The following is a 22,060-nucleotide window of genomic DNA, read 5'->3' as shown; positions in this document are numbered from 1 at the left end:
GTCGACATTGATGATTGGCGTCGAATGTGTAGCAGTTCTGATAAGGGTTGTTATGGATGTAATTGGGTATGAGAAAGAAAGTAGTGAATCCAACTGTTTTGGAGACGACGGTCAGAGAAAAATATAGGATGAGCGATTAGATCTAATGTTTTAGAGACAGAGTGAAATGAAATCTAATTTTCGTTAAAAGAAGGAAAAATATTAAAATTTTAGTAAAGAGGGAAAATTGAAAATTTTATAGATGATGGAGAAAAAATTGTAATCCCTCAAAATACTAGTTTCACTTTTCAACACCGTCACCATACAAACATTTATAGTCACATGTTTTTTTCTTCTATCTTTACTATTTTTTAAATTAATACCATAAAAATTATAATGTAACTATAAAATATTTTTAATTATAAGTTTTATTTTCTTAAATGTCATAATAAAACACTTACAGTCACATGTTGTCATTCTTTAATATTCAAAATAATTAATTGTAGACACTCGTATGAACTTAAACTACTATCATTAAACAATTATAGTCACATGTTTTTTTTTTTTCATTTCAGATTAAAATACTTACGGTCACAATTATCTACCGTGGTTATTGGCTAGTATTTGTCAAGATTTTTATGTAAAACAATGACAAAATGTGTGAAAATAGTTTGCAATGGTGACTGATTTTAGCTAACATGTTGCTAAAACAATACTCTATTTCTCCACACACCCTTTTTAAAGGATTTATCGATAATGTAATTTCTTAAATCCCACAGTCCCCATAAAAGCGAAGTAGACACATCATACAGAAGAATTCTCTCTATTTGACACCCAAAATGAGGTATTAGAGTATCCAAGTCTTAAATTCCGTAGCTCCCCATGTAACACACGCCACGTGACCATCACATGAGAGATACGTCACATAACACAAACAAGCAAGGGATGATGCATGGGTTCTAATGCCAACACCAACAATATAAGACTCCACATATCAAACGATGGGCTCCAGTTGCAGGGACACCTTTAAAAGATGGGGGCGGTAGGGCAACATATGCCTTTTTTTTTTTAAAACTCAATCATCATTTACCAAATACAAACAAGCATCGATAATTGGTTATCAAAATTGCACATTCGAATATACTCCAATAATTTCACATCAACATAAACAGATAAATATAATGAAAATAAAACCTAACTAAACAAAATTTATTAATTAAGTTAAGAGTGCAACATGGAGCACCCGGTCTTCTCTGAATCCAGCACAATACCAACTTTAAACAAGACATTGCTAAAGACTTAAATTCAAACAGGTTACAATCAAAGACATACATAAATACAAAAGGAAATAAAAGACAAAGAATAACCAAATACATTCATACAACGGACTTGGATACACAACTTCTGCCTTTGGTGAGTAAATATGTAGGAATTTGAATAGATTATTGCCTCTATTCAACTACTACAAAAATAATTGAATACATAAACTCAATGGAGATGAATTGGTACTCTCAAGTTAACTCGGTCACCAGATTGAGAAATATCGTGATTTTAAGTAACTTGTGGGAGTCTTTAAGAAAGAGAATCTGCAAAGATTGGAGAAGTGGGTGAAAAAATAACAAGAAATACTTAGAATCATAAACCACCAAAATACCATAGAAAAAAAGAAGTTAAAAGACCAAGAAATAAGAAGATTATATATAACTCCCTTATGAAAATCAATTCATCAGCAAAAATTTAAGAAGGGAGGAAGAGGTTGTGGTGGTGATGGTGAGAGTGTTTAGGAAATCGAAAATCCATGCATGAACTTAGCGTGAAGAGGTTGTAGTGTTGGGAAGAAACATCAATGGTGATGTGGGAAAAGCATAGGTGGTTGTGTGTGGAATCATTTCACGGGAGAACAAACAACATCAATGAAATATGTTAATGTAGAAACAAAAAACGGTAGAGGATAATGTAGAAACAAAAATGAAGGTTTGCTCTCCCACATCGGGTGAGAGAAGATTACATACAAGATGGCAGTGGCTATAGAAACCAAGCCCCAAGAAAACAAAAAGCATACCTTTCTCGGCCTTTTGGCTAAGATCAAGTGTAGTATCTGTTCTTATCAGTTTAATATCTGATATGTAGGCCATCGGCCTACTCGATATTAATCTTATTTTTTATGGGGGAGAGTCCATCACAGAGGCTTGCTGCTGGGTCTCTCGAGTGTCGCCTTAGCGTTGCACTACAGCCAGGGCGTGGCGCACCCCTCTAATCCTAGTCTAAAAGTACTTTTAATAGTTTTGAATGGAAGACTTTACTTCTTACCTTGTTATGTCTAATACTTCTATCAGTTTATTCGAACTAGGATCCAACATTCCAAAGAAGAGGTTGGAATTGTTTTTTAGCCTTGGCACACCCGTAGCTCCAATGTAAGTTTAAAACTTATATATATCGGCCTTTAATTAGTAAGATAGGAAGCAAGCTTTTCCTGTGTTCGGAAGGCATATATAGTATAACAGATCCTGCTCAATTAGTAAGATGGTGATCACTTTTATCAACGTTTCCTGATCGCACTACTGTTCCTGTTATACACTGCATCTATAACTTGACATCGGTAATACTACTACAGAACAAATAAGCATATTATGTGGAATTTGATTATGACTATTTATTTGATCCAAAGAAAACATTGTAATTCAGAAGCATGCATCAACTTTGTCTTAATCTTCAATTTTGGAATGGACTTCTCCCATTTACCACAATCAAAGATTACAATTCTCTTAAGAGGGAGAGACCGTATTGATCTAACAGGCCCAGACACACTTGAAATAATGCAATTATATAACTGCCATTTGGCTGTGCGTTTTGCCCAGAGGAAAGGGGAACTAATGGAACACTACAATAGATGATGTGAACCTGATCCCACATTGGAGGCTGAAGAAAGAAAACAGAAGCTGGGTTGTTGCATAAAAGGTGAGGGCAGGAGAATGGAAAACTCACTTACCTGGACAGGGTCTATGGGCGATCAAGAAGGTCCATGGCCTAGGTTGGTGATCTCCATTGCACATTACGGAGAGGTGCCTGTCTAAGGTCGGCCCAAGTTGGTCGAACCTATGTCATAATTTGTGCCAGTGGGGGCCTGCGTTCGCGCGGCCCCTACCAATATCCTAGTTTCAACATTGAACTTTTTTATTGCTTCTTTCATTTTTTTCAAATAACTTAAATCTGAAAATAAAAATTAAAGAGGATATGTTACAAAATACGATGCTTTCAAAATTTCAGGATTTGTTCAAGGTGTAGATTTTTGTCTAAATATGGAAGAACGTGTTGACCAAAACTCTGTGTCACATTTTTCCTTTCTCGACTTTTCAATATCAACTTTCTCTTTACATCTTAATCATGAGAGCTCCTCATGCTATGTTGGTTACTCTATCTGGACCGGGCTTTGTAAGAATGGGGAAATCGTAAAATACAAAAATGTGTCCCTTTAGCCATTTAAATATAACATGTCTAAGTCCACCGTTACAATGTTCATCTCGTGAAATTCTTATTTAAAATATATTTTATTATCACAATTCTCCGATTCGGATTAATAAACATCGCATAATAACTTTCAAATTGCACGTCCAAATATCTTTTATCATTCAAATTTCACATCCAAACATTCTTTAGTATGATAAATTTAGTTTCCTAAGGAAATATTAATATAAATTAATATGTGGAGGGTTATTTGGTAACTTAACCAAAGTATAGGTTCCAATACTAATTTAGATAAATTAAATGGACTTGGTTTGTAAATGATTTCCAAATAAGGACTACAAATGGGTCATTTAGTTTTTAAGATTTAAATCTTGGACTTATATTCATAGATTTTTCAAGTAAGGGTAGTTTGTGACATTTTTAAAATGAAGTTTGAAATGGTTAGGACTAGTTTTGAAATATTTCCAGGAGAGGGGTGAATTTTGGACATTTTAAAATGAAGTTTAAAAGCTTAGGACTAGATTTGTAAATTTTTTGAGAATGGGTTTAGAAACATTTATTTGGCATGTATGTTTGGTTAACAGGAGGTTTGTAATCTCTTCTCTTCTCGTCGAGTCCATGCACACGCAAACTGGGGCGGATATTGTCGGATACTACAATACCCATCCCTGCCCCCGAACTCCGACCCCAACACCCGTACCCGCCCCCGACCCGCCAAATCCCCGACGGATTCGGGTAAAAGAAAACCCGTCGGATACGGGGAACCCGATGGATATCCGTTAAGTAAAAAAGATCCAATCATTTTTTTAATAAATCTGAGATATATATATAAAAAAGACATAGTAATAATCATGATAACTAAACATTCAACAATTCATACTTCATTCTCGTACACAAAATAGTAAAAACAAAAAGAAGAAGATACGCACACATCCTCATGTTTGTTAAATAACTAAAATAAAAACAACAATTTTTCATGAACTAAATATCAAAATCCACAAAGCTTGGACCGGCTTCATCATCTTTTATAACTTCAATAACTTGTCCATTTGTTGCTCTAACAACCTGCCCATCTGTAGTTCCAGCAACATCAACACTTGGTTGTGGGGGTTATCTATCCTGAGTGTCACTGCAAAAAAAACAAAAAAATATGGTTGAAATCGGATTGATAGAACATAGATGCTGCTAAAAAGATGTAGTTTGCTAGAAATTAGATTAATTCATTGATAATACAAAAAACAGTTACATATATGCAGTAAAAAAGATACTGTAAAAACAATGCACTTTGCTAGAAATCAGTTCCACTTTATGCAACAATCAGATTTCTGTTTTACTAGAAATCATATTTTAGTTACAACCAAAACAGAAAAAAAAATGTTGATATTGAACAAGTCAATTCAATCAAATAAGTTTTTTAGTCAACACTCAAATTGATAAAAAAAATGAGTTCAAAAGTCAATTTGAAGGTTCATGACTTAATAAGTTTCTACTTTCTAGACAAAACATTTAACAAATATGTTACAGCAACAAAAGATTCAGTGGCTGCAATCAAGTTGAAGGCATGATATTGATTATAACAAAATGAAGTGTAAGAAATCGTGTGACTAAGTTGTCGATTGTAACCAACATCACTAAAAAAAGATACAAATCCATTAGTTTAATAGGTTAACACCAAAATCGAGTGTAATAAAATAAAATCAAAAGCATGTAACAAATAAGATACAGGAGAAAAGATTCAATGGTTGTAATCAAGTTTAAGTCATGAAATCGATTATAACAAAAATGAGTGTAAGTAATCTAGTGATTAAGAAATCGATTATAACCAGCATCAGTCAAAACATATACAACCAAAAATCATTCAATCAAGAAATCGATTATACCAGGATCGATTATACCAGAAATCGACTATACAAGAAATCGATTATACCAGAAATCGATAATACCAAAATCGAGGGTAAGAAAATAAAATTGAAAACTTAGGGCTTAGGATTTTGGGATGTAGCTGGAACTTCTTGATTCCATGAGCGCTGAATCGGTGATGATAGCAAGGTAGCTTGAAGGTGAAAGATTGATGTCGTGATTTTGTGAAGAACTAAGAATCAAAGACGAAGGGTGGCCGCATCTTTTATAATGAAATAAAAAATTTTGATTCTAGAAAAGGAGATTAGAGAGAGTGAGATCAGTTAATGGCTTGATGAAACGAGGAGTCAATTCCGAAGCGTCGTCTTGATACTGTGATTCACGAATCAATTTTCCATAAACACTATATATATATATATATATATATATATATATATATATATATATATATATATATATATATATATATATATATATATATATATATATATATAATCGGGTTTTAAACGGGTCGGATAGTGTCATATTCGTCTCCGACCCGTCCCCACTGCGGGTATAAAAATCTGCGCCCGTGCCCGCCCCGTTACCCGCTAAACCGGGTACCCGAATCGATGGGTAAAATTTGCATCTCTAGAAGGAAGGGAGTGGTGGACGGAGAGAGGCACGTGGGCTTGAGAAATTGGGAAAAGAGCTGATTTTTCTTTCTACTAGCAAAGCCATATGGGCCCCACATGAGGTTACACTCTTTAAATACCCAAAAACACACATAATTGGGTGCGTCAGGGTCTGATGTCAAGAAATTTTTGGAACGTGTCGATAGATATAGTTTAATTCAAGGATTTCAAAAACTCATACAAATTAATTTATCGAGTTACGGAACTCCAGGAAATCGCGTTTAAAGTTTTGCGTCTAAATAGCCCATAATGCTCGATTTTTCGATTTTTGCAAATATTTTTGCTAAAAATATTTTGAGTATGTAATCAAATATTAGGCTATAACATGAGCCGAGAAAAGCACTCGGAATTTCCATCAGAGGTGTGTAAGTGCCTCAACGAATCGATTCAGTTTTACACGATTAAAGAAAATTAGTGTTTTACTTTCTGTTTTTTTAAAACTATCGTATATTTTTCATACGAACTCCATTTTGGACGTTCTTTAAATTTTCAGAAATAAAGTAACACGTACTATAAGATTTTAATGTTTGATTTGCTTCTAACTACTTAATACAAATTTTCAGTTTTCCCCAGAGGCATTACCCAGTGTTACAGTTTGAGCTGTTTGATTTGTTTGACATTTTCCACATTTGGAAGTAAGGTATCGTTTGATATCTTATAATATTTGAAATGAACTCATTTATTTTACATTAGATGCACTATAATTGAATGAGTTAAATTACAAAAATATTTATTGTAATTTAGTCGTTTGTAGTCTATGACCTAAATTTCAGGATGTTACAATAAGTTAAAATTAAGAAATATATTTATTTGATTACCTACCTGCCATATATTGGGTTCAACCATTCAACATATGCAACCCTTTTCTTTATCTCTTCAGCTAGCTTATATGCATGTCCATATGTGGAATAATAACCAATATAAGGATCAAAATGAACTAATAAATCTCTCTATCAAACTCATTTACATTGGGAACTCATGTAATTTAGCATGATCATGCCATCTATTTAAACACATGGTGAGCGTTATTTATCAGATTGTCAGAACAATATGAGATAAAGAAAATCTGACAAATTTATAGTACCTACAGACAGAAAAAGCAATGCTGACTAGAGATGCTCCTTTTTACAACCTAAACTCATCCATTATTCACCAAACACACATAATGATGGATAATTGGTTATGAAAATTACACATTTAAAAATACTACAATATTTTCACATCAACATAAACAGATAACTAGAATAAAATTAAAACCTAAATGAACTAACTCGATTAACTGAGTTAAGAAAGCAACAACGAACACTCGATACCTTGTTTCAATTGATTTCCTTTTGTTCTAGTTATCTCAGTTTTCTCTGAATCCAACACATTACCTATTTTAAACAAGATAGTGTTAAAGACTTAAATCTAAACACATGACAATCAAATATATAAAGAAATAAAAAAGGAAAAGACAAAGGCTAACTGGATACAGTAATACAACGAACCTGGATACACAAACTTCTTCCTTTAGTGATTACATATGTTGGAATTCGAATAGATTATTTCCTAGATTCAAGTAATGCAAAAATAATTGAATGCATAAGCTCAACGGAGAATAATCATTACTCCCAAGGTAACTCAGTCACCAGATTGAAAAATATTTTGATTTGGAGTAACTTTTAGGAGTCTTTAAGTATGAGAATCTACAAATATTAAAGAATATGGTGATAAATTAACAACAACTATTTGCATCGTTAACCCACCAAAAGACCATAAAAAGAAAAGAAGCTAAAAGAGGCTGTGGCGGTGACGGTGAGATGGTTTAGGAAATCGAAATCCATGCCTGAACCTGGCGTAAAGAGGTTGTGGTGTTGGGGAGCAGTGTCGATGGTGATGTGGGAAAGCACCTGTAGTTGTGTGGAATCGTTTCACGAGAGAACAAATGATGTCGACGAAATGTGTTGATGTAGAACCGAACACCAATAGAGGATAAGGTTTGATGTCAGAGAGGGATTTCAGAGGAGATAAGGATGTCGGAGGAGAAGGAACGACGAAATAATCGATGGAATCGTTTATCTGGTTGAAGGGTGAAGATGAACACATAATCGATGATCGCTTCAGGGTATGATGGTGGTTTCGGCGTCGACATTGATGATTGGCGTCGAATGTGTAGCAGTTCTGATAAGGGTTGTTATGGATGTAATTGGGTATGAGAAAGAAAGTAGTGAATCCAACTGTTTTGGAGACGACGGTCAGAGAAAAATATAGGATGAGCGATTAGATCTAATGTTTTAGAGACAGAGTGAAATGAAATCTAATTTTCGTTAAAAGAAGGAAAAATATTAAAATTTTAGTAAAGAGGGAAAATTGAAAATTTTATAGATGATGGAGAAAAAATTGTAATCCCTCAAAATACTAGTTTCACTTTTCAACACCGTCACCATACAAACATTTATAGTCACATGTTTTTTTCTTCTATCTTTACTATTTTTTAAATTAATACCATAAAAATTATAATGTAACTATAAAATATTTTTAATTATAAGTTTTATTTTCTTAAATGTCATAATAAAACACTTACAGTCACATGTTGTCATTCTTTAATATTCAAAATAATTAATTGTAGACACTCGTATGAACTTAAACTACTATCATTAAACAATTATAGTCACATGTTTTTTTTTTTTCATTTCAGATTAAAATACTTACGGTCACAATTATCTACCGTGGTTATTGGCTAGTATTTGTCAAGATTTTTATGTAAAACAATGACAAAATGTGTGAAAATAGTTTGCAATGGTGACTGATTTTAGCTAACATGTTGCTAAAACAATACTCTATTTCTCCACACACCCTTTTTAAAGGATTTATCGATAATGTAATTTCTTAAATCCCACAGTCCCCATAAAAGCGAAGTAGACACATCATACAGAAGAATTCTCTCTATTTGACACCCAAAATGAGGTATTAGAGTATCCAAGTCTTAAATTCCGTAGCTCCCCATGTAACACACGCCACGTGACCATCACATGAGAGATACGTCACATAACACAAACAAGCAAGGGATGATGCATGGGTTCTAATGCCAACACCAACAATATAAGACTCCACATATCAAACGATGGGCTCCAGTTGCAGGGACACCTTTAAAAGATGGGGGCGGTAGGGCAACATATGCCTTTTTTTTTTTAAAACTCAATCATCATTTACCAAATACAAACAAGCATCGATAATTGGTTATCAAAATTGCACATTCGAATATACTCCAATAATTTCACATCAACATAAACAGATAAATATAATGAAAATAAAACCTAACTAAACAAAATTTATTAATTAAGTTAAGAGTGCAACATGGAGCACCCGGTCTTCTCTGAATCCAGCACAATACCAACTTTAAACAAGACATTGCTAAAGACTTAAATTCAAACAGGTTACAATCAAAGACATACATAAATACAAAAGGAAATAAAAGACAAAGAATAACCAAATACATTCATACAACGGACTTGGATACACAACTTCTGCCTTTGGTGAGTAAATATGTAGGAATTTGAATAGATTATTGCCTCTATTCAACTACTACAAAAATAATTGAATACATAAACTCAATGGAGATGAATTGGTACTCTCAAGTTAACTCGGTCACCAGATTGAGAAATATCGTGATTTTAAGTAACTTGTGGGAGTCTTTAAGAAAGAGAATCTGCAAAGATTGGAGAAGTGGGTGAAAAAATAACAAGAAATACTTAGAATCATAAACCACCAAAATACCATAGAAAAAAAGAAGTTAAAAGACCAAGAAATAAGAAGATTATATATAACTCCCTTATGAAAATCAATTCATCAGCAAAAATTTAAGAAGGGAGGAAGAGGTTGTGGTGGTGATGGTGAGAGTGTTTAGGAAATCGAAAATCCATGCATGAACTTAGCGTGAAGAGGTTGTAGTGTTGGGAAGAAACATCAATGGTGATGTGGGAAAAGCATAGGTGGTTGTGTGTGGAATCATTTCACGGGAGAACAAACAACATCAATGAAATATGTTAATGTAGAAACAAAAAACGGTAGAGGATAATGTAGAAACAAAAATGAAGGTTTGCTCTCCCACATCGGGTGAGAGAAGATTACATACAAGATGGCAGTGGCTATAGAAACCAAGCCCCAAGAAAACAAAAAGCATACCTTTCTCGGCCTTTTGGCTAAGATCAAGTGTAGTATCTGTTCTTATCAGTTTAATATCTGATATGTAGGCCATCGGCCTACTCGATATTAATCTTATTTTTTATGGGGGAGAGTCCATCACAGAGGCTTGCTGCTGGGTCTCTCGAGTGTCGCCTTAGCGTTGCACTACAGCCAGGGCGTGGCGCACCCCTCTAATCCTAGTCTAAAAGTACTTTTAATAGTTTTGAATGGAAGACTTTACTTCTTACCTTGTTATGTCTAATACTTCTATCAGTTTATTCGAACTAGGATCCAACATTCCAAAGAAGAGGTTGGAATTGTTTTTTAGCCTTGGCACACCCGTAGCTCCAATGTAAGTTTAAAACTTATATATATCGGCCTTTAATTAGTAAGATAGGAAGCAAGCTTTTCCTGTGTTCGGAAGGCATATATAGTATAACAGATCCTGCTCAATTAGTAAGATGGTGATCACTTTTATCAACGTTTCCTGATCGCACTACTGTTCCTGTTATACACTGCATCTATAACTTGACATCGGTAATACTACTACAGAACAAATAAGCATATTATGTGGAATTTGATTATGACTATTTATTTGATCCAAAGAAAACATTGTAATTCAGAAGCATGCATCAACTTTGTCTTAATCTTCAATTTTGGAATGGACTTCTCCCATTTACCACAATCAAAGATTACAATTCTCTTAAGAGGGAGAGACCGTATTGATCTAACAGGCCCAGACACACTTGAAATAATGCAATTATATAACTGCCATTTGGCTGTGCGTTTTGCCCAGAGGAAAGGGGAACTAATGGAACACTACAATAGATGATGTGAACCTGATCCCACATTGGAGGCTGAAGAAAGAAAACAGAAGCTGGGTTGTTGCATAAAAGGTGAGGGCAGGAGAATGGAAAACTCACTTACCTGGACAGGGTCTATGGGCGATCAAGAAGGTCCATGGCCTAGGTTGGTGATCTCCATGGCCTAGGTTGGATATGTTACAAAAAACGATGCTTTCAAAATTTCAGGATTTTTTCAAGGTGTAGATTTTTGTCTAAATATGGTAGAACGTGTTGACCAAATGACTCCGTGTCACATTTTTCCTTTCTCGACTTTTCAATATCAACTTTCTCTTTACATCTCAATCATGAGAGCTCCTCTACACTTTGGGTTGTTTGTAACCATAAAAGAAATATGTGATTTCCGAAGGGTTTCTGTATAGACACAAATATAGCTCATAAGTGTTGGCTTATCTTGCATCACCTTAGTTAGTAAGCATCAACAAAAGGCCAGATCATTAATGTTGGGAGTTCAATTCAAATAGGATTGTTTGACTCCTGTCGGAAATACCATTCCACAAAGATGCTATGATTTCTACCGCACATGCAAAATTAGAGTATCTCTTTCACATAAAATGAAATCTAATCATCTTTCTTAAGGCACATAATGATTATTAGGAATCTGTTTGAGCTTCCGTCATACACCGTCATCAGCTTTCTGGAGGGAGTCCAACTGTTGGTGATTATGTGCCTAAACAACTACCATAACAATACACCTATTTCACAACCGATGAAATTCACATCTAAAAGAACATCAACACACTTGGTCACATAAACAAGTGTACATAGAAGGTAACAACGAAACAGCTAAAACACTAGGATGTATAAATACTATAAAAATGCCTAAGATATAAAGAAACAAACATACCAAGATCAGAAAGTGTAAATGACAATTAATCAACACATGATACACAAGCATTTAATAACGTTTTTCCACCATAGGGGACAAGGTCGAACAAAAGATTCTAGGGCATGTAAAATTTTAAAAGTTTAGGCCCTACGACTAATAGATACATAAAATACCAAAGTGTGTCCCTTTAGCCATTTAATTCTAACATGTCTAAGTCCACCATTACATTATTTATATTGTGAAATTCTTATTTAAACTATATTTTATTAGCAGCCTATAAATAGCTGATATGAGTTCATTCATTCCACACACCAATCCTATTCTCTCTCTCTCTCTCTCTCTCTCTCTCTCTCTCTCTCTCTCCATTTTGGTTGGAATTTTGTAAGAGTTTAGGGTCTTTTGGCAAGTTCTGAGGTCCCTAGGCGCCCGATGTCTAGTAACTATCAGCCCAAAGTTCAGCCATTGCAATTTCCAGACTTTTGTCTAGGGAATCCTTGTAAGTTAAATTACACTCTACTTTATTTTAGTGTAATTTATATTTAAAGTCATAGTCGTTGTTATGAATTTATAAATAAGAACTATCAGTAAATCCAAGTTATAATATTGATTGATCTACTTAATCGGAGAGGTGTCTAGAACGGTCATGTTGGCTTGGTTGTTGGATTTCAAAAAGGCTATACACTGAAATGGTCTTGCCTCCCAACTATCCTACACGCCTGATCCTTATTTGATAGAACTATTGGTATTCATTGGAATGATTCTCCCAACTGTCCTACCTGCTTGATCCTTATTTGATAGAACTATTGGTATTCATTGGAATGATTGATAGGTCTAGACTATTTTTAGTCATGTAGAGTATTAGACTAAGACTTAGTGATACTAGGTTACGGAAACGGAAAAGTGGGTTGCTAGAAGTGAAGCGGTGTCCATGTTTTGAGTCATCACTTTAACAGGTGAGTGCGTAGTTACTTTCATCTTACACATAGATATGAAATATTTAAGATAATTACATGCTATATGTGCCTATTATTTGTGTTCCTGATAGCTATGCTAGATGAACTATTTATACATGTTTTACTTGATTTAAACTTTATGTAATTTTTATACGTATTAATATATTGGATAGAGATGGGTAGATGAATGATGAAATAGATGATGAGATGCCTTGAATTTAAAAATGATCTTGTCATCTAACAGAGTATAGACAATGACCACAAACCATTCTAGACAGTCCAATGGAACGCTAGCAGGCTCGCAACATGTAGGTGTTTTTTAACTAAATGGTCACTAGGTGTAGTCCATCCCCTCGGTTTCCTTATTGACATATATTGCTAAGGAATCCCATGAGAATATTTGTCTATCCCGAAGATGATCCTTAGGATAGGTTCCTCGAATTAGATGCTTTATGAATAGAAAATGCGGATAACGGGAATGGGTAATCGGGTAGAATGATTTAATAAAAGTCTATAATTAAAAGAATTTAATTATTGTGGGTTGAAAACCATATGTGCTCACTAGGATCCAAAGCCTGGCCCACTCAGTTTCTTATATTACAGGTAGTGGCATGAGAGCACGGGTGTGATGATTGATGAGAGATTTATGGATTATATGTAAGTAGAATAATACATGTTTGTAAGGCCTATATTAATTCCGTTTATGCTTATATATTGTATTGACGACAACAACCCAAAGTTTTTAATATAAATAAAATACATTTCTTTGGAAATATTTTTATAATATCATCATCATGTTTTTTGGGAACAAATTCCACAATATTATTCTTTAAAAATGATACCATGATTTTAAATAAGCATAAATAAATTGGTCTTTTCTTACCACGAAATTGGGGATGTCACAGTTGGTATCAGAGAATTAGTTTAAGCAAACTAGTAATTGTAGGATTTATACACTTAAACATAAAATGTTAAGTGAAGATTGTCAGATGAGTGTCTACCACATTTAGGAAGTATGCCTGAATATACACAAGCACTAGCTTATAGGAAGATGCCAAAATTTCTTTTATATGCTAAATGATTTATGGTATAGCTATAATACACCTTATATGCCTTAGGATGGTATTATTTGATCGGATCTATGGTCTATTGCCAACCGAAACTAGAAATTTTATGTTTTCAGGTTTCTAAACGTATAATTACGATATTAGAATTGACATATAACTTTTCTGAGTAATAAGGAAATTTATACGTCTATCGTAAATGGAGCTTTCCTATCTTAAATTCTCGTCACTGTACACATAATGTCGGCTTTGGTGTATAGAACTTCATGGAGAGAATACACAGTGATATATGAAATGCTAATGGAAACCAACAGCCAGAGCCATGAGTGATTGAGCGTGCACCCGATGAAGTGCTAGTAGTTGAACTTGTCACTATGGCAACAATTATTGCTCTATTAGCCGAAAAAAGAGAGGAAATGAGGCATCTAATCCGTGAAAAAGTTGAGAGTCTACTACGCATGTTGAGAAACCTGAGTTGAATATAGAATAGTCTGAGGAAGGAAATTATAGCAAGACTGTTAGTCGAATAGAACCCCAAGTGGTTAGAAGAAATAAACTTGAGAGAGGAAATGAAGGAAATGATGAAAATGGGTGTAAGTATAAGAACTTTGCGGGTGCCAAGCCATCAATTATCTCTTGAAGCCCAAAACTTGTAGAGATTATGGACTAGATCTTCGAGATGGAGATGGTATTTGAGAGCTGCAACTATAGAAATAAGCAGAAAACCATCCTTTCCGTTAGGAAACTGAAGACTGGAGTTTTAAGTTGGTAGAAGCTGTTGGCGGATACAATGCCATATGGAGAAGCCTTGTGGATATCTTAGGAAGCATTCATGGAGCAGTTGAAGATACATTATTGCTGGGAGGTGGATGTGATAAACCTGAACAACGAGTTTTAGAACCTGAAGAAAGGGAAGATGAGTGTTGATGAGTATGACATTGTATTCACTGAAAAGAGGAAGCTATTCCCCTACTTGTTCCCATAAAACTCTCCAAGATAGAGAGCTTTGCTAACGAACTACTAATGGACTTTGGTACAACAGTAAAGATGATAACTACTTTGAAGACATCCGTCAGAGCAGCTAATAATGTTGAGGCCCTGTTAAGGGAGAAGGATCTAGAGATAATAGAGGTAGGAGAGAAAAGAAAATGATGGATCTTCAAGGTCCAGTAAGAAGAGTAAGTTTCAAAATCTGGTTCCAAAATGTTTGGAGGTTGAGGAGAAGCAAAATGGTGCGAGAAGTGTAGGAAGAAGCACTCGGAAAAATGTGGCGCGGAGTTGATCTTTTACAAGTGTGGGAGAATTGGTCATTATGCCAACGAATGCACATCTAACAAAAGAGTGTGTTATGGATGTAATGAAGAAGGGCATATTGAGAAGGACTGTCTGAAGAAGAAGGAGGCTGCAAAGCCTAATGTGCCGCCTAGGCTAAAGGTCAGAGCATTCCGAATGACTTTAGAAGCAGCTACGGAGGAAGCAGATGTCGCTTCAGGTACCTTTCTAGTAAATGATTTTCCTGCCAATATATTGTTTGATCCAGTAGCTAATTACTCCTTTATCACATAATTTTGGTAGAAGACTAGCATTGCCTGTAGATAAACTAGATAGTGATCTATTAGTAGAAGTTGCTAGAGGCAAATTCGTACCTATTAGTTATTGTATTAACAACATCTTCATAGATTTGAATGGGAATAAATTCAACGAGGAATTGTTTCCCATTAAGTTAAACGGGTTCGACATAGTGTTAGGGATAGACTGGCTTAGTGCGAATGACACCGACATCAAGTGTAGAAAGAAGATTGTAGTGATTAAAACACATGGAGTAGAACCACTTATGGTGAATGGCGACAAATGTGTAGTAAATTCTGGAATCATCTCCCTGATGAAAGCCAAAAAATGCTTGTCCAAAAGATGTACATCATGTTGGATTAATGTCTAAGTCCATAACTATAATTGGTAAGACTTAACCCGACCCGACATGGTCTATTTGGGTTGCATGGCATCATGCACTTGGATAGACTATAATGAGAGAAATAAGACACTTATGGTTATTAATATATTGTAAGTTCTAGTATATTAATAATAAGAATAATATGATTATTTAATTAGTATTGATCAAGAATTAATCTAGGATTAATTAATTGATCATAAGAAGACTAATTAAATATATGGGTTGATTGTGTAAATCATCCATACTTGTATAGTGGGCTAATGCTCCATGGATAATCAAGTTGGGCTAAAACCTATAGGATGGTCCATGGATGCTCCATGGTGTATTTGAACCCATGGATCCAAGGAAATGGAAAGTCATGACAATTAGGGTTTACCCTAATTGTAACACTATATAAAGATCTTATTCTTGACCAAAATCGGGCACTAGAGTGTGTAAAAATAAGGGCTAGCCGATTTCATGAGTTGTGGATTTCTCTCAAGTTATTCCAAGTGTATTTGGTGCTGTGTGAACCATTTGAGGTGTCACACTTGGGGCACTGGGCACTCAAGCTTCATGAAGACTTTCTACATCAAAGAGGTATGTATTCTATCTTGTTATATTGATAGTTTTGTATGCTAGATTAGGATAATACCTTGGATGTTCATATTTGCATGTATAATAGAGAAAACATAGATCCAAGATATTTAGGGTTGCATGTACACTTAGGAGTGTTAGAATGCTCAAAACCCAACAGTGGTATCAGAGCCTAGGCTTGTTTTCTTGTTATACTTGCAAAACTGCTTAAAAAATCGAAATTGTTGCTGTCTGATCATCAAACTCGGCGAGTTCATCAGGAGACTCGGCGAGTCCATGCCTAAAAAGTGATCAAATCGATCCAACTCGCCGAGTTGGTTCATGCACTCGACGAGTTGGAACCACAGACAACATAAATTCGACTTTTTTGGCTGGAATTGGACTAGGAACATTACCCTAAGATGTTTTTGGACTTATAAACTTGTTTTTGATGTGGTAATGTTCATGCTAATCCAATTTCAAAGATAATTGTCAATAGATTCATGTTTTGTATTAGTTTAAGGTTTAGACTAATTACATGAAAAAGTTTGATTTGAATTATCTTGTTCTTATGAGTTGCTTAGATTAATAGAAAAGTTGAGTGAAATAGTTGTTTTCAATCCAAATTAATCTAAGAGTTGATTCTAAAATGTGTTTTTGTAACTTGTCCTCAAGTTATATGAAAAGTCACATTTAAGTTTCATAAAACTCATAAAAGTTGGCAAAGGTTACAAAATGAAGAGTCTAGTTCTAATTAAATGGTTTTATGACTCCATAACTTGTCCTCAAGTTATGGAGGACCAAGAGTCTCTTCATTAAATAATAAATAAATAAAAAAAGTGTAACCTTAATTAATTCCATAAGTTATAAAATAAAGAAAAGTTAATTCTTTTATTAGTTTAAAGTCTTCCATAACTTGTCCTCAAGTTATGGAACTTGAAGAGTTTTTGGATTAAAACTACTTTAAACACATAAGTTATGGAATTAATTAGTTTTGAATAGTTTCAAAACTTGCCCTCAAGTTTTGGAATTTGTAAAGTTTTCTCTTATGAATACTTTAATTCCATGTTAGCCCTTAGAATTTTAAAGAGTTAAAATTCAACCCTTATACTTTATAATATTATAAGTTAATAATATATATATGTATAAGAGTAAAGTCAGTCTTACCGCTAGTACGCCTCATTCACAAAGCCGGTCTATAAGGTGGGTATAAGGTTTTTGCCTATAAAATGGAAACTTAATGGGTGTCCACTCTCACCCACCGCTTGCTTGACTGGTGGAGGGTCGTTAGCCGAACGGGTTTGACAGGACTATAATTCTCCCTTCATTAAAAGTATTAATGATAAATACTAAGTAACTAAACTCTTAATAATACCCAATCTTAGTTACTTAGGAAAAATGTGAATAAGGTGCTAATCCATGAAATTACACTTTTCACTTTGTTTAAGTCGGTTAGTGGAGCGTGTGTGGTTAACCGACACACTAACTCGTATTTAACAAGGTAGGCAAAGGGTAACTTAATGTTTATCATAGTATCGATGGAGCGTGTGTGGTTAACCGGCACATCGATTGAGGGGTAAACACTCAAGGGTACCAAGTAATTTGCATGGTTACTTCACACCTTGTTTTGTGATCCTCGGCATCCCAGTCACAAAACCTGAAGGGCACACTCGAGATTGAAACATGCCATTGAACAGTTCAATGAATCTCAAAAGATCTAGGAGTTTCAAAACCAATTAAAACCTAATAATGCATTTCATTTATCTTGGTGGAAATTGGTGAATCGTCATTCACCTACCTTCAAATATTTTATAGCTTTGATTACGACATACCTCTTCTAAGTTATAAAATAGTTTGTTGGGTCCTAGCCTTAATATTTCATATTGGGTATCATATTAAGGACTTAAGATCAACTATCTTGAATATCTCCCAAAAGATGTCTGGTTTAGACATTTATGATCTTCCCAAATCTCTTGAAACAAGCTTTCCTAAATGAAGATGATGTCCCTTGGAAATCATACTTCATTCACCTCCTCCAATTATTCTCCCCAACCCACAAGTTCTTGAAAAATTTAAGGTCACTCAAGCCCAATTGGCAAGGCAAGTTCTAGGTGTGATTACGTCTTGGAGATGTAGTCACATATTGACAAGCCGGGAGAGTTGGGTGTCAAAGTCTTGAGAAAGCTGGTGGTTCAATCACTTTCTAAGTCACATAGTGAGTTTCTTTGGGACACCTATGAAACAGACTATGACAAGACCCTTAATGATCTTATCTATTTGTTAAGATCAACTTCCTTAAAACTTGATGGACATTGACAATAGTGACACAGGAAATCAAGAAAAGCATTCTCTTCCCAATGGAAAGGGATCGGCCATAGTCAACTCGGTTGACCAAATGGTAAAGAGAAAAGCTAAGTCTGTGGTAGTCCCATGTACCATTATCAAAGGGTCCATATGTTTATATTGCCAAAGGAAGGGACATTGGTTACAAATCTGCCAAATTTACCTAAGGATGTTGAAGTCAATAAGTTTGACTCTACTTCAGGTAAAGTCCACTATCTAACTCTGCTAAGTTTCTAATCTGAGATTCTTGATACATGATGTGACTGGGTCACATGTTGATGTTTTAAGAATCAAAGAAAAGTAAAGAAACTTAAAGAAAGAATATGTTGAATCTGATCGCGTAGATGGATTTCTATCGCGTAGCTTGAAGATCGGATTCTTGAGCTACTTCTTAGGAGTTATGAGATATTGCTTAGGAATAGATAACAACAAGTTTTCATATGGATTGTAAGGTCAAGTTCTTCCGCAAAGTTTTTTAAAATAAAAGGAAAATTTTGATTTTATTTATTTTAAAATATCCTTACAATGGCATATGTGGAAATTTTTGTTGCTTATAAGATTCCATTAATAGCAAGAGTGGAAGTATGAAATTGATTCTTTCATTTGTGGTAATGTCTAAATTTACCAAATAAGGAAAGATTCTCACCATCCAAGTTTCAATTGGACCGGAACTTGGAATCATGGAAGTTGTATAGCATGATGAATGAGAACTTTCAAGTATTGGAAAATTAAGACGAATTACTTGTTCACATGGATGTGTGAGTCAAGTGAAGGACTAAGGGATCAAGTACACATTCTTGTGCGCTGATTAAGTCCACCACAAAAGATTGATAAGACTATTCGTCATAGTTTACTAAAGCTCAGTAAACATGATTATACTTACAAGCTTAAGTGTAACGCTAAGACATTGGAAAAGGTTCCAATGTATGGCAGAGCGAATAAGAAGAATCAAATTAGGCAGAAGGATAAAAGTTTCTCAAATCTGAAGAGATGGGAGAGTACTTTAGTATCAGTTTTTATGATCATCTTAATGATTTAGAGACCTTATCACAATTCATCCTCTAAGTGCTTTCTTATAGCTAAGAAGAGGAGCTATGAATTGGTGAAGTGGCTAAATCAAGAAGATGAGTCATACTTCGTTCCAATACAAGTCTTAGAGTCATACTCCAAGATTGTAATTTGAGTGACATGTCTTAAAGAAGGTTTAAAACACTTGTCAAATGTAAGAGTAAAAGTTTTCTACTCTTGTACATTTGAAATTGGTAAGTTGTGATGTTTTGGATAAAACAAAGACCAACTTAGGCCAATTGTGTGAAGTGTTTTTCTTGGTTAGAATCCACACTATCTCTTGGATGTTTGACAAGGGAGTCTTCTATGTCAAGAGGACAGTGGGAGTCTTAAAGGTCTTGAAAGTCTCAAGAATTAATCAAGAATAAAACCTGAAGTTCTTGACTAGCACACGACTTGAGGTTTATAACCTATCGTACTGACATATTCTATGCCCATTCCAGTTAAAGTTGGCTTTACATATGAGTTCTTAGAGTTCTCAATTGGTTGCATAACAACTTGGAAGCAATGGCAGGCCCTTGAGCTGCCAGGTGGCAAGAAATTAAGATTGAGTTCAATCCATATGAGTTTGGATTTTTTCATTATCCTTGTCTTGTGACTATGGTTTTGAAAATTCACATGGATAGGAACACATACACCATTAAATCTAAGTTTCATAAGGTTTCTCTCCAATGCATGAAAATGATGGTGAGGAAACACTTTCACTAAGTAGATTTTAGCTAGATAGCAATTGTGATATTTGCATTCTCAAAGTCGTTAGTGGAGCGTGTGTGGTTTACCGGCACACTAACCTGGACTTGTGAGAAGTGGCAAAAAGGTCTAACCATTATGATTACGGCATCCCTCTTCACAATTGTTTAGATACACAAGTGTGCTTTCTAAGGGAAGGTGTATTATTTTGATAAAGTCTTATCAAAACAATCTAGTATCAGAAATCTGAACTTTGGTAAGAAAGTCAATGAAGTATTGATTTCTAGAAGTCCAGCTGATTTCTGAGTACATGTCAAAACTAGTGGGAGCACAAGTGTTATGCTAATAATCATCATGTTAGTGGGAGCATGATAATTATGATAAGTATTGCAAGCTAGCAATGTTAATTATAGAAAACAAAAGGTTTCAATTGGGAAAGAGTTGTTTTGCTATAATTAAGGGAGAGGAAATTATACTTCATCTCAAATCTATAAGCTTAGATCGTGAGGTTTTAATCATTTAGTCAAGGATATACATATGAATTTCATGTTGGAATGGTTCAACATAAGGAAATTCTGTATATGGGTCCATTATTTGCGTTCTAAAATTCTATTATGATTACGACGTCCCTTTTCATAATCTGAATTATGAGAACTTGGCAAATAGAAATGGAAATGTTATAGCAAAAGACTGGTTTAGTCTTTATGTGAGACATCATGAACCGTGTCCCATATGCTTCGGATATAGGATCGATTACATGTGCTATATTCATCCATTCTAAAATTTTCCTAATGCCTGGGGAATTAAGAAGTGAAAAGGTTTAGAACTGGATGTGACTAAAAAGGATTAAACAGTTGTCGAGGACAATCTAAGGTTTACCAAAGATTGGGTGCTCAAGGACAGTTGGAAGTATAATGATAATTCTGGAAGGACCATATTGACATAGTCTGTAAGGAGGCAACTCTTGTTCAGAAGTGATAGTCAAAATGGAATCTGGAAATGTTTCAAAGTTAGAATTTTCAATCTGTTTAAGATTAGGAAACTTAATGCAAGAAGGATGTTTCCAAGGAGCTGATCTCCTTTGGAATACTCTGTAATGATTGTTGTCAAGTCTTTCTAACTTTGTGCATAATCATTACAAGAGGATCAATGCATATAAGTTTAGAATCCAACAGATTTCAGTAAATGACATGAATTTGGAATTCTTGTATTTGCAGTAAGGATTTGGGAGTGTGAAAAGAGAATAATTGAAGTTATGTTCAATGGATCTAGTTCACAAAGTAAAGATCATAGACAAACATAGTATGCATACTTGGTGTATGGCATGACTAGTGTTTAGAAAACATAGTGTACATGCTTGGAGCATGGGACAACTATTGTTTTAAATTCAAGAATAAAGATGATAGCTAAAACAGTATACAATGAATAAGGTGTAATCATATGGTGATAAATAAAAGGTGTTTTATTTATGTTCATAGGTTTTGATACCATATTGGATTCAATTATTATTGTGTTTCACTTTGCATGTTTTGACTTCCCGAGTAAACTGGGTTATTCTTCCGGAATGACTAAGTTATTCAAACCATCCACAGTCGGTCA

At 34.6% G+C, this 22,060-nt stretch overlaps 1 long non-coding RNA gene and 3 other non-coding genes across 4 annotated transcripts; 3 read left to right on the top strand and 1 right to left on the bottom strand.

Annotated features, from left to right (window-relative positions):
• Window positions 1–2,037: 2,037 nt before the first annotated feature.
• Window positions 2,038–2,233, top strand: LOC145103333 (U2 spliceosomal RNA). The gene has a single exon (XR_013706434.1). It is a non-coding gene; the product is annotated as a U2 spliceosomal RNA (small nuclear RNA).
• A 727-nt stretch (window positions 2,234–2,960) lies between these two features.
• LOC145103318 (U1 spliceosomal RNA) lies at window positions 2,961–3,124 on the top strand. Its single transcript, XR_013706419.1, has one exon. It is a non-coding gene; the product is annotated as a U1 spliceosomal RNA (small nuclear RNA).
• Window positions 3,125–4,284: 1,160 nt separating this feature from the next.
• Window positions 4,285–5,669, bottom strand: LOC145100383 (uncharacterized). The gene is made up of 2 exons (XR_013705005.1): window positions 5,325–5,669; window positions 4,285–4,573 (listed from the first exon to the last, which is right to left on the bottom strand). It is a non-coding gene; the product is annotated as an uncharacterized LOC145100383 (long non-coding RNA).
• Window positions 5,670–10,141: 4,472 nt separating this feature from the next.
• LOC145103332 (U2 spliceosomal RNA) lies at window positions 10,142–10,337 on the top strand. Its single transcript, XR_013706433.1, has one exon. It is a non-coding gene; the product is annotated as a U2 spliceosomal RNA (small nuclear RNA).
• Window positions 10,338–22,060: the final 11,723 nt, after the last annotated feature.

This window comes from Lactuca serriola, chromosome 4, assembly GCF_051521515.1.
Source record: "Lactuca serriola cultivar US96UC23 chromosome 4, Lser_US96UC23_V15, whole genome shotgun sequence".
In the NCBI taxonomy this organism is placed as follows: domain Eukaryota; kingdom Viridiplantae; phylum Streptophyta; class Magnoliopsida; order Asterales; family Asteraceae; genus Lactuca; species Lactuca serriola.
This window is presented reverse-complemented; position numbering and strand designations above follow the sequence as displayed.